The sequence below is a fragment of the Uranotaenia lowii genome, chromosome 1, assembly GCF_029784155.1.
Source record: "Uranotaenia lowii strain MFRU-FL chromosome 1, ASM2978415v1, whole genome shotgun sequence".
NCBI classification, from domain to species: Eukaryota; Metazoa; Arthropoda; class Insecta; order Diptera; family Culicidae; genus Uranotaenia; species Uranotaenia lowii.
The window spans coordinates 62565064-62579297 of record NC_073691.1 but is presented as its reverse complement, the minus strand read 5'-3'; the positions used below and the strand labels follow the sequence as shown (position 1 = coordinate 62579297).

General features: G+C 36.5%; 1 protein-coding gene across 11 annotated transcripts in view; it reads left to right on the top strand.

The window, feature by feature from the left end:
- The window catches only part of LOC129739465 (calcium/calmodulin-dependent protein kinase type II alpha chain), a 205776-nt gene extending 193111 nt beyond the window's left edge, over positions 1-12665 (top strand). For all 11 annotated transcript variants that reach the window (XM_055730933.1, XM_055730928.1, XM_055730924.1 and 8 more), the window contains one exon: positions 6480-12665. The gene's annotated coding sequence lies outside the window, so the exon portion shown is untranslated. The remainder of the gene's footprint in view (positions 1-6479) is intronic.
- Positions 12666-14234: the final 1569 nt, after the last annotated feature.

Below are 14234 nucleotides of genomic sequence, written 5' to 3'. Positions count from 1 at the left end.
TGCTATGTATTCAACGTACACATTTTGTAAAAAACGGGTGTAATCGTTGAAGAAAAGTTTTTTCTACAAATGCCTATGATTTTTTATTACTCAAATTGCTTTAGTTGCTTCAAAAACTTGATTTTTAAAAACCTTATTAAAAGCCACAGAACAAAACTGTGTTGCAAATACGCGCCGCTGTGTATTCAATACGCGCCTAGCAGCCGAACACACCCGAAAGCAGCCGAAGACCGAAAACACACCAATACTTACAGACACTTTGACTGAAAAGAAAACCAAAATGGACTAATCAAAATTAAAAAAAAATGGAAAAGTAGATTTTTTGGGCTGAATTAACGCTCAAAATATGGTTTTAGGCTTTTTGTTCATTTTCAATGAAAGTTGGCCTTTTTGAAAAAATTATGATATTTTCAGCCTACTACGAATGGCGCGTTATAACAAGCGCATGGGCCGTGATAAAACATACCCATAAAAAGCATACCTTTGCGAGTTCGGTATGATTTTTAAGCATAAAATCATAGTTCAGATTCTCCTCTATCGATGTGTCAGAAAATATTGTCTTATTCGTTTTTCTCTGCTGGGTGACACACAGTGGGGCAGGACCTATGAAAGCTTGGCCAAAACCCCTTTTTGTAAATTTCAAAAATTCATCATAAATTTATGCTTTTCAGAAACTGGACATTACACCGATCACAAATCTGTGAAACAAAACTTAAAATTCGTTGTTTCATACAATTATTTACGTTGGTGAAGTTGGGGTATGATGCTGTTGGATTTTATCGCAAAAACAAAAAAAAATATTTTCAATACTCCACTAAAATTTTATTTCTTGAAGAAATAAAAAAAATTAACATGTATGTGTTTAGAATAATATGAAATTTATTTATTTGAGGTTGAAGAATTGAAAAAAAAAAATCGTATTTTTTTTACGAGCATAAACGTATAATGTTAAAAAATTACGAGTTTTCATCATATTGGGACATCTGGAAAACATGTTACCCCACGTTACCCCACTCTCATTTCTACTCGAACATTTAAATGGAAGTCTCAGCTATTCAACAAAACAAAAAGTAGTTGCCACTTTTTGCCTATTCAAAAGTTATTCACGTTTTAGTGAAACATGTTTTTGGACAATTATCGTACTTGTGGAATTGATTTTGATAATGGTTTTTGCTAGAAAAACTTGAACTCAATCGAATTTGAAATTTTAAAATTTAATTTTTTTTCTAAATTTATTTTCCTCTTAGTTTGATAATACTTTATCGGTTTTTAAAAGTTATATTTATCTACAGACAAGCAGATCAGATTCTTTGGAATATGAACTTTCTATGACCTTCTCAAATCCTTTTCGATCAGATGTTTAGTACCTATCTGTTAACTAACTTTTATTCAAAAAAATTTTCTGTAAAATGTAGAGATTTTAAAGTTTTACTCAAAAATAAAATATAAATTTTCACACTCCGAATGTTTGGATATTTAAAAAAAAAAACAATGCAACCATGTTTTTGCTGTCATATTGAGTAACAGCCTACTTGATCCATTTGCTACTTATATAAGGTCCCAATATGAGTTTATGGCTTTATTATCTGAACTTATTTGTTCTATTACCACTGATCACACTGACATGACCCTTAGAACAAAATTCCGTTCAAATTTTTCATATTTAATTTGTATAGAAGCATTCGTTTCATAGATGGAATGAGTTTTGAGCCATCATAATAAACGATTTCTCGTACCCCGAAATCCTCAGAGGTCAAATTCAGTTAAATTTGGTTCAATTTGCTTGTTTGTTCCTTGTCAGGTTCTTACCAGTTGTTAGATCTTTTGTGGTTGCTTGGTTAGTTTTTTGAAATGTAGAAATTTGGTACCATTTCTATGAAATTTTCTTCTTCCAGAAAAGAGATTGGTCTCAAACTAGCGTTAAAATAACATGCATTTCTTTCTTGACAAATTTGGGTCCATTTGCATTATTTATTCAAGAGTTTTGTAGATATTCAGGTAAAATTTGTATGGGGACCCCCATTCTTGTGAGGGGAGGGATCTTAGAGCATCATTTAACTTATTAACGGTCCTAAAAACCCTTACATGATCATTTTCACGCCGATCGACTGAGTAGCTTTCAAGTTGATAAGGAAAATCTGCTGAACAAAGTTATCTAGATCAAATTTTACAACACCCAGATGAAAAAAATTACATCAAATTAAAGATTTCGATCAGATGAACAACTTTTCAGAAGACTTCAAACCAGTAGGATTTCATTTAAAAAAGTTATGAGGTTTTGACCATCGATTGGTCAGGTCTGCCCCACTGTGTGACACCTTATTGAAAGTGTTTTAAAACTTAGATCGAAATGAAGAAAAACCTAAATTGTGAAATTATCACGACACAGAGGCTTTTTAAGGAAAAATTCATACTTGCCATGCCGTATCACAGCATTTAAAACAAATTGGTAATATTTTAGAGGCTTAAAATGTTTCAGAATCTTCAAAAAAAGGGTGGCGCGTACTAGTCACATGGGTCGCCATGTTGATCTTTGATGATAAGCACTGTTCAATGCTTTCTTTTAAAAACTTCTTTAATTTCTATTATTTACATACCTTCATGTCTTAACTTGTTATGAATTTACAATTAATTGAATAAAGAATTTATATTCTACTAAACAAGATGCGCTTGCAAAACCACTACAATTGCATTGCCAATTTTGTTTAGTTACTTTCTGGACATTGAACATGCGTAATGTTGTACTACCACGATATGTCGAGAAAATGTAAACATGAGAAATCAGCTGTTCGTTTGACGAGTGGGGAAATGCCTCATACATCGCGAGACACCAGCAGTGATGTCAATTGAATTTATTGTTTTTCAATGCCAAAAGACATGCCCCCTTTCAACACCTAAAATCTTTTTGTCTAATAAGATACAAAGTTACGATCTTCCATAAAGTTGCTCAGCGAGAAAACTTCTCTAAAGAATTCATAAATTTGGCACAAAAACAATTAGCAGGCTCGGTTCCACAGAAGAATAAAAAATTATGCCGATTTTCCAGCACAAAATATTCAATTTTCCCAAACAAACCTAAAAGTTCGAATTTACTCATGTAAACGTTACTTGAAAATTATGCAAAAATATCATGGATGAGATTTGAATTAAAAACAAAGCTTTTTAGACCCTAGAGTATAAGAAATTAAAAAATGACCCCAAATCGACTCAGTCTATTGCACATTGTAGCCCAAAGCTCGAGCCAAAAAGTGTCAACTCAAAACACACGATTGGACTAAACGTTGCTTTTTCTGGTACAATAAAAAAAACAATAACAAAAAATAGGACAGCGGGCTTAGTGCGAAATGGTTTTTAGGGTTTCATCTATAATACGTCGGCAACTTTGATCAAATGCATCTGTATGAAGGAAGAAATATGTGTATAAATTAAATTTTATGTTGATAATTGGTGTCTCTTTCAATTCTCGAGAAAACGATTTTATTATAAAAGCTGTTCGAATTGGCGAACTTCAAAACGTTCGCGCTAAATGCGCCTTTTAATCTTTCTGGAATAATTTGAAAAAGTTTGGATTGAAAGAATCTCCAGGTAACTCTGATGTGTCTAATTTTAGCGCTGATGAAATAAACTTTTTTTTTTCACAGTAAATTTTACTAGTTGAACAGTTTTATAGTCCCACACGGATTTAAATTTAAAGTTTTTGAAAATTATGAAATCATAAACGCAAAATATCCTTTTTAATGGAAAGTATCAAAAGTCATTCCAATTCGATAAAAGTCAAATCAGAATAAGTATTTTAAGTGCAATTTAAAATTTTTTCGAAAAAATAGTCAAATGCAAAATAACAGAATATTTAAACCAAAGTAACATCTTATATGAGTTTCTAGCCGGGTTTCGTTCTTTTCACAGCACTGAAACTGCGTTGATGAAGGTTTATAACGATATTGCCTGTGCCTAAGATTAACAAAAAGGACTGCTGTATTTCTTATGATAGACTTTGCCAAGGCTTTCGACCGTGTATTTAGCATGATCTTTCATGGAATCGTCAGGTTAATACTAAAAGCTGCAAGATTCATGGTTCGGTTAAAAGACCAGCAAATCTGTGAAATCAACACAGAAAATCGTTCCAGTTTCGTGGTAGCTGGACAAAAAGATTGAGAAAGCGGAATGCTTCCAGTATCTTGGTAGCCAGATTACGCCTGATGGTGGTACCAAGAAGGACATCGAAACCCGGATCAGAAAAGCCCGATTTGCGTTTGCTAGTCTCCGAAACATCTGGCGCTCACGCCGGATCTATCTACGAACAAAAATCCGAATCTTCAACTCAAACGACAAATCCGTATTGTTGTACGGGTGCGAAACTTGGTGGACATATTCGGTGGCGACGCGAAAACTGCAAGTATTTGTGAATCGCTGCCTGCGGAACATCACCCGCACAATTGGATCTCGAACGTGGATCTTCATCGCCGGTGTCATCAAAAGGCGCTAGAAATTGAGATTCGGGAACGTAAGTGGAGATGGATTGGGCACTAGCTGTGGAGAGATGAAAACGGGATTTGCAGAGAGGCGCTTGACTGGAATCCAGATGGTAAAGAAGAGGCAGGCCCAGAAGCTCGTGGCAGCGTAGTCTAGCCGCTGAAATACGCTGATGAGAACCTTGGCTGCATCCTTTTCTTCTAAGCCAACGTTCATGAGATCGAATCCCGGTCGTGACATAACCTGGCACACATAGTATGATGAAGGTTGGCGGTTTTAGCATTAGTAAAATGCTAGCCGGGTATACCTTGGAATTGTACGTTTCAATGATGCAGCAGATGCATGTGGATGGATCTTTTCAATGGAACTTATATTGCACTTTGAGATCCTACCTAGCTATGTGTAGGCTCGTAGTGCTACCAGTAAACAACTGCAACTTCAACCAATAGTGCAGGGGTGTCAAGTAGCATAGCAAAGTAAAAATAATAACGCGGGGTAATACCACAATAGAGCTACTTAATGGTCGCAGTGGACTCTCTCCCCAAAAAGAAAAAAAAAGACTTACTGTTCGGGCTCGGCCGATGGGGGGGTTCGGTATTCGAGGGTTTTCTTCCCGTCTCTTAGGCGACGGCATCCACCAGCAGCAGAAACTTCAGGTAAGTCGTCTTCACTTCACACCAACAGCTGATCACCCGTTCGGGGGGGAATTTAGTTTGTGCTATTCGGGTCTGTTCGCGAGATAGCACCAAACAGTACTCGCGATCGATTGTATTGTCACTGCACTTTGACTTTCGGAACTTGTATATTGAAGTCGCTTGATTGGACTTAAATTGTTGATTTATTATTAGTAGAAGTAAAAATCCGTGCGATTCGTTTAACGTTCTAATCTATTCTGATTATAAAAAATGGCTTACATACTATTGTGTGAACTCTCTCCGCGATGTTCGCTATGTTGCGAGAGAGAGTTGATCTTATGCTAAGGTACGATCACAAATAATGGTGTTTACGAGCAAATGGATTAAAGTGTCAAGTGAACATAGATTAAGACACATATTACAAACAAAAACTTAGATGCTATTTCCTGATCGGTACAGTACCGATCACTTACCTTAACAATAAACCATCTGGATGTGGCCACAAAACTAAGATTGTTTAAGGCCTACGTTTTTCCTTTGTTTATTTATAGCGATTTCATGTTCACAGATATGAACGCACCAAATCAACTGCTGATTTTGAAAAATTGTATATAGATATTAACTTATTCATGAATCACATACTTAATACACGGTCGAAAGCCTTGGCAAAGTATATCATAAGAAATAGAGCAGTTTTTTTTATGTAAGGCACAGGTAGTATCGAGTTGCCTTGAATTCATGTCTGCGATATGTTTTCAACTTATCTCGTTTTTCTCGAGTTTTTCACTTACATAAATTTCTCATTGGATGTTTTTTCGATAATTTCTATAAGTACCGATCATGCATGATAATGCATGAAATCCTCAACCCCGGAAAGCCACATTATCTGAAAACCCTGCTCATTCCGCTTAGCAATTCACGCGCTAGAAATATTCTAATTCCTTCACATAGTCCATCATATTATGGTAAATCATTTTTCGTTCGGGGTATTGTTATTTGATTTGGAACAATCTTCCAACTACTTTAAAACTTCTTAACGAGAAATCAGAGTTTAAAAGAGGGTTACTAGAGGAATATGAATTTGTTGTACTTTTGATGTTCAACTGAATTAGAAACAAAATCCACCCAAGTTTTCGTTTTGAGCTTCTGTACGTATATTTTTTTAAGGATCAAAACCTTTTTTTGAATGTGTACATTTAAGCCGGTAGGCACATATAGAAACACTTTCCGGTATTATATTTAACCTGGTAGTAAATCTCTTTCTTATCAAACCAAAACTCATTGAACAACCTATATAGAATGTAGTTCACCAGATTAGCCACCTTTTCAAGCGAACTAACGTTATCTCCATTCTCTTGTTTCTTATTTCAGGTTCAAAGATTCCAAGAAATTCATGGATGAATCAGCACCGGAAACAGCACAACAGTTCGAGAAAACGCCCGGTGTTATCGGAGATGGTGGAGCAGTGGTGCCGTTTCCACAAATTACCGCCGCCAGCTCTATTGGACCTCCAGGGAAGTCCCTCCGATGATGCGAAACGTTATCCGGAGAACAGCTCCGATTTATTGTGCTTGTTGTGTTGTAACATCGAACCGTAAATAATTTATGGTTCTCGTCGATTTACTGCTGCCGCCACCCACCGATGGACACCGCCGTTTTTCCAAGAGCAGCTCACCGCAGTGACGACTTTAAGGCTGTTTAGAATCACCAGTCGGAGTGTGATAAACCGGGTGGACCTGGCCTCTCCACACGCACCCAGTAGCAGCTTCAGCCCCATTGCAAACATCAAATGTCGTTTTTCTTCGGGGAAATATTTCCCACGTGAGTGCGTTACAGATAGGACCGTGTCCGTTCGTGTACGGTCAGGATTTCTGGTCCTTCCATCGCTAGAGACGACGTACGATATGACATCCAATGGATTGTTCAACCAAGAGCAATGGCATTTAAGTTTTGTATTTAGCTAGCCAACCCGGGAAGGAGGGTCGGTCGCACATATGTTGGAATCTGTTCCGACCGATCAAACATCCGGTCAGGAATCCGACACGACATGAGCAAACCGTGTGCAGTGTACACACAAACACGATTTTTCCATTAACTTCCAGCCTCCGGCATCCACCACCAGGCGACTTCCGCGGACCATCTTCTAGACTAGAGGGTTCATAAGATTAAAGACCTTCCAGGACCGATCTCTCTCCTCGAGGGTGATTCCGGTGGCTATCAGAACGGACAAAGTCTAACACCCTCAGAGCTTCCAGGGAAAGCTGGGAATCGCTGTTATTGTTGTGTTTTCTTCCTAGAGAGCACGCTTGGCATGTGCGGCTTGCTTCCGGAAAAATGTGGCAACAACAGAAAACACCTATTCGCTCGCTTGATATTGAGACCCATTGTTCGTCGGGCAGTTAGTTTGGATTAGCGTTCGTTCGGTGTTCAAAATTAATTTCTCAGGCGCTGTCAGCGTGATTAATTTTACGAGTAGAAGTTTCGCCATATTGAAAACATGATTAACAGAAGAGAAAGGATCAAGTGACTAAGGCTATATGCCTATTGCTCCTCCTGTTTGAGATGCCGAAAAAGACTAAGGCAAACTTTTCTCCAATAAAACACACTGACATTTTAAGTCAACTTCCCGAGGCACATCATTTCTAATAACGCTAATGGACCCAGGCTGCAAAACTTTCGGACCCGATTCGATGAGTTCACTAACTTATGTCGACAACATCAGAGCCGAAAAGCCGAAATCTGCCGCAGTCCTCCAACAACGGAAAAAAGAGAAAATTAATTACTTTTTTCCTTCGCTGAAAGAAGAAACCCCTTTTGCCAAATGGGTGCGAGTTTCTCTTGAATTCAATACAGGCGGAAAAACGAGCAGTTAATAAAGGTTTTTCCTTGTTGCTCTCACCCCCGTGCCATTATTATATCGGAGGAGATGATTGATTTTTCAAGGGTTTCATTAGACCAAGGGTAAAATGAGAATAAGGCAAACACACATATTTCGGGAAAGGAGATTCGTTAACCGAATTTCCCAGCTCGCTTGGCCCTGTCATAATCCGAAAAACGTGGAATATTTGACCCTGCGCTAGGGAAAGGTTCCGGAGATCCGAGCTTGCTATTATCACCGGGTCTCCGTAGCTTTTGCAACAAGTTAAAAATTATTAGGATTTTTAAACCCCGCGCATGCTGCTCAGGAGGAAACGACCTCAAGGTCATTGTTTCAAGTGCCTGTGGGCGAAAGAGTGCTGCCAATCTGTGACATAGCTAATCGTTGCAAACGACAGGCCCCCATAGAGTAAAATAATGAGAAAACTTTCGAACGCGTTCGTCTTCTGACGGAGTCTTCGACGATTGAAACTTTCCCTTTTCCTGTACGATTTGGTATGTTTAACTTATTTTGCATAATTTAAAAATTATCACAATTATCAGATTTAAATTTATTTCGTATTGTCTAAAATAACAACATTAGACTGCATTTTTATTTAAAAGCATTTTTTTTTTGAAGTTTTTAGTGATAATCATTTATTTCAGCTTTTGAAAGTCACCTTCAGTGTAGACTCAGCATACTTCAGAAACGAAAACACATTCTCTTCGATTAACATAAAATACCACCATTCGAAAACACAATGAGGCAAGCAATATCAGTAAATACATGCAAACTTTTACGGCCACCGATGCAATAAACGAAGCATAATCAATAACAATCAATATGTATCAGTATAGAATGTGCCAAACAAATCAACAACAAACACACCCGAATGAATGCAAAACAGCGAGGCAAATGTTTACGATGCCCTCCTAGTGTTTGGTTTTTTCCCTTCTAATAAACAATAGCTACCTATATAACAGGAAATTGGTCGAAGATTCTTTTATCCGGAAATAATAGCCAGAGTGCGAAAATGCGACGATGGAAATCATAAAAAAGGAATGTTTTGAGTTACTTACCTATAGCCAATCACTGTTAAATTTAAGCTGCCGCCCTACGTTCAAATTCCATAAAAATACACAAACACAATCATACCAAAACAGACCCAAACACACGCAAGTCAATAAAAAAAAATACACGTAGGAAAATATCGCACTGCACGTGCTGTGTGCGTTGCTTGAATTCCGAAACAATTCTAAGAATTTCTGAAGGATGGAGAAATGTCGTTAGGCGATATGGTAAATCGATTTTCGTTCCGGGTCCCGTTTGGGATCATTAGTTACGTGTTTTGAAATAGGTTGATAAATAGGTAGGTTTGTAGAAGAGTTCGCCGGAAAACTCATCGACACCAAGACGACGCCATATGTCCACACTGAGCCAATTGAGCTGATAGCTTTCGATTGATGGCGCTCCGAATCCGAATATTTAAAAGAAACAAACATAGAAAATGCAGCACTAAACTTTCCAACCTTTTGCACGTTCAAATGCCCCCTTTTCAAACCTATAGACAACACGTTAAAAATTGAATAACATTTTTTTCGGGTAACGTATGGAATTAAGTGACAAGAACAAATCCCTCCCTTTATCGAACAAAATCAAAACAAACAAGCCCTGACAAATGATATGTATTGCTTGCCATCTCGAATCCAAACTTTAAAGCAAAGTTAAAATAACACACAACAAACTGCAAATCTAAAGAAACTAGACAAACAAACGAGAAATAATCATACTGTGGAAGTCTCTTCGCAAAACGAATAGTTATAGTAGCGTGGTATACATATGTATATTTTTTCGAATGTTCGTTTATGATCACTCAAACACACTTGTTATTACATGCAGTTTTGAATTGTGTAACAAACAATGCGGTTCTAGGAATCATACAAAACAAAAGTAGAAAACTTTTGCCCTACCCTAAACTTACCAGAGCTTAGCACACATCCCCCCCCCCCCCCCCCCCCCCATCTTTACGATCCAATCAGTTCAATTTTAAACGAGGTATTCGCATTCGAAACCAACGGAGGAATGTCACCAAATCTGCAAGAGCACGCCGAGTGAAGCTTTTGTTGAATCTTTTAACGAAAAGTTTAATTGAGAGTCGTACAAGGAGAAAGAATCTAAACATCTCTCTTTTTTTAGGTAATTCTCAAGCCGGTCAATTGGAAACATTCACTTTCAGGATTAACTTCAATCGATCGAGAAGCATTTCGAAAGTCTGTCGATCGTCAAGTTTCAGAAATCCCTTTCGGTTCAGAAGCTTACTTGAGACATAGTTCATTATTTCACGAATTAAAAAAGCTAACTGAGCTTAATTTGGAAAGGAGATTTCTCTAAATTTCATGAAAAACCGCTCTGGCTCGTTCAAACAGCTCTGGCTCTGAGCTTTTTCGTCTTCGCAAGGTACAGTTCCACCAATGTTGTCAGTCTGGAGCAATCCGCGTCTGACATTTACTTCAAACTCTAATAATCCATTTTTGAACATGGATGTGATTATCGCTTAATTTTGCAATTTGGCTGTTATGATCCAAATGAAGTACTAGCCTTCTTCAATGTTTCCACGTACCTGAACCACCATCAACTTCTCTTGAAAGTTGTTTGATCTTCACTCGGAAGCTTCAATTTCGAAAACCGGAACCTCCATTAAACTGCAAAATTCACTGACCCGTTTTTAGGACTTGTAAAGTCATTAAAAAAAATGGTCTTCTCTCAAAGAAGATTGTCAGGAGAGGGGTAAAAATATTTGACAATATTTGAACATGTCATTTCGTTACGATTGCTTTCGAAGGCTCCTTGGATAGCTTTTGAATTTGCGCAGTTCAATACTTTATGCAACTACAATGCAATATTTTCTGAAGAGCAAGTTCACTGGTGTTGGGAAAAAGTGGTAGAAATTTACAGCACTGTTTCTATTTCAGCCGTATGTGATAGAAATATGGCTATTTTTGCATCACAGCAGGCGAAACTACAACACGTGTTGTTAAAAAACTTGAAGGCCACAGATCTTGAAAATGTTTTTGCATGCAAAATTTTCAAAATGTGCTTAAAGTGACAAAATTTCTACCACTTTTTTCCCAACACCATTGAACTTGCTCTAACACCTACAAAAAATAGTATGTAAACACCACTCTAAAAAGTCAGTTTTCAAATCAAATCGATTCATTGTGCCAGAATCTCTCCAACAGTATCGAAACTCTCAATTACTTTTTTATTGATTTCGAAAGCGTCACACGGCAGATTCACGGGAAACAAACTGGTATTGTTGAATCCCTTTTGATCGCCTGTCAGCCCACTACAGAAAAGATTGAAGGAATTAGGGCCGTGGATCGAAACTATTTAGACCCTAGAGAAAAATGATCGGTTGCTTAAACAATTTTGAAACCCGAATAAAACCAAAGGGGCTGTTCAGTTATCCTTTCTCCACAGTGTGGTATCCCTCCTTCCGTACAGACAAAGATAGCAATGGTGCCACTGACACAAACCAAAGTCGAAAACCGGAAAACAGCCGGCTTCGTCAGCAACTCTCGAGATTGGAATTATTGATCCTTTATATAAAGTTTGTGAATTAACAGCTATGAGAATACACGAAATCGTTGAAAATTAACTGAAGGATAAACACAAATTAAATCTAGCATTTTTTTTAATTTTTAAACGTGACCATATATAAACAAGTAACATCACTAAAAAAAATGAAATATTTATATGTAAAAGTGCGTGCATTTGTATTTGTATTTTGTCTCTTTGAAAGAAATACTTAAAATATATTAGAAGAAAAAAAATTAACATCTCACAGAAAATCGAGAAAACAGCAGTAGGAATCCAACTCTTTGAAAAGAAGAAAAAAATGTATGAGTGAACCCTGAAAAGAGCAGACAGTTTCGAGTTAAGAATTGGTGAACGAAGGAAACAGCGATGATGGTGATTACTACTAGAAAAAAAACTAAACCTACTATAGATAATAATAATTCACAACTACAGCTGCAGAAACAAAAAAAACCGAAAAAATTACACCTACGCAAATGCAATGAAAAACAAAGCTATCTCTCTCTCTCTATCATCATAGCCATATTGAACGAAAAAAAAAAACATTCACATACATACACGCATACATGTTTAAGAAGAAATAGAAGTGAAAGTCGATTAAAAGAAGCAACTGTAAGCAGATAAAACGCGAAAATAGCACCCCTAACAATACACAGCCAGCCGAAAGAACGAAAGAAAATAAACAACAAAAATCCATAGAAAAACCAAAACGAACGCTGACGAACAATAGACGCAAAATAGATAAACAATGAAATTAAAGATAAAACAACAAAAAACACAAAACTAAATCAGCTGGGACGAATTCATCACCAAGTAGACAACCTTACATCACTGTTCAGCAAAGAACGAAAAAAAAAACTCGGCGTAGCGTCATGTCTCGGCATCAGGTGTGTGTGAGAGACAAACTCTCACAGCAGCATAACAATGCAATTGGGGGTACGCGAAAGGCAACTGTCCAAGAAACAGCGATAGTGACAGCGAGGAGAATTAAAATTGAGAAGAAACAACACACTCACACACCCATAAACACACACACACATAATATTAAATTTAATATTAAATTATATATGAACATGCAAGTAAAAACAAAAGAAGAAAAAAAACAAAGAAAAGCAAGAAAACAGCAGAAAATATTTAAGAGTAAATTGTTTAATCTAGTCTTCAAAGGTAATTAAAAATAAAAATAAAACATTTAAAACAACAGTAATGGTGAAAAACAACAGCAAACAGCAGGAGAGGAGGAGGTTGAGAAGAAGAAAATGAAATAGAAGAAAACAAGTAAAATCTGAAAAAAAACAAAGAGCAAGAAAAACTATTAAATATGAAATAAATAATTTAAAAGAGATAAAAATAAAGGAAATGAAACATCCTAAAATTACGCTATTCGGCCTTCCACATCAAGGAGGCTTTGATTTCCACGCTCTAACACAATCCGAAGTTGCCCTTTTCACTAGAGGAATTTTGGTTTTTCAATGCGTGGTTGTTGATCTTGATTTTCAAGAGCAAAGAATAGCAACAGCTGAAAAGCTGAAGGTAAGTATAAGCCAATAACTGTGTGTGTTTAGAAAAATAATTTTAGCGATCAACATTTCAACTATGAAGTTCGAGGTTCAAAGATTCAGAACAATTCAGATACAAAACGCAGATTCAGAAATTGATTCAGAACGCTGATTCAGAACGCAGGTTCAAAACACTGATTCATGAACGGCGATTCAGAACGCCGTTCAGAACGCATACAAAAAACGCAGATTCAGGATTCTGATTCAGAAAACAACATCAACATTCAGATTATGAATTACATATATGAATTCAAATTCAGATTGGAATTCACATCGCACTCAAATTTAGATCGCAGATTCAGAACGCTGATTAAAAACGCAAATTCAGAACGCAGATACAAAACGCAAATTCAGAATGAAGATTCAGAACGCAGATTCAGAACGCTGATTTAAAATAGAGACTAAGAACGAAGAATCAAGATTCAGAACTCAGATTCAGAATTCAGATTCAGAATTCAGATTCAGAATTCAGATTCAGAATTCAGATTCAGAATTCAGATTCAGAATTCAGATTCAGAATTCAGATTCAGAATTCAGATTCAGAATTCAGATTGAGAATTCAGATTGAGAATTCAGATTCAGAATTCAGATTCAGAATTCAGATTCAGAATTCAGAATTCAGATTCAGAATTCAGATTCAGAATTCAGATTCAGAATTCAGATTCAGAATTCAGATTCAGAATTCAGATTCAGAATTCAGATTCAGAATTCAGATTGAGAATTCAGATTGAGAATTCAGATTCAGAATTCAGATTCAGAATTCAGATTCAGAATTCAGATTCAGAATTCAGATTCAGAATTCAGATTCAGAATTCAGATTCAGAATTCAGATTCAGAATTCAGATTCAGAATTCAGAATTCAGATTCAGAATTCAGATTCAGAATTCAGATTCAGAATTCAGATTCAGAATTCAGATTCAGAATTCAGATTCAGAATGCAGATTCAGAATTCAGATTCAGAATTCAAATTCAGAATTCAGATTCAGAATTTAGATTCAGAATTCAGATTCAGAATTCAGATTCAGAATTCAGATTCAGAATTCAGATTCAGAATTCAGATTCAGAATTCAGATTCAGAATTCAGATTCAGAATTCAGATTCAGAATTCAGATT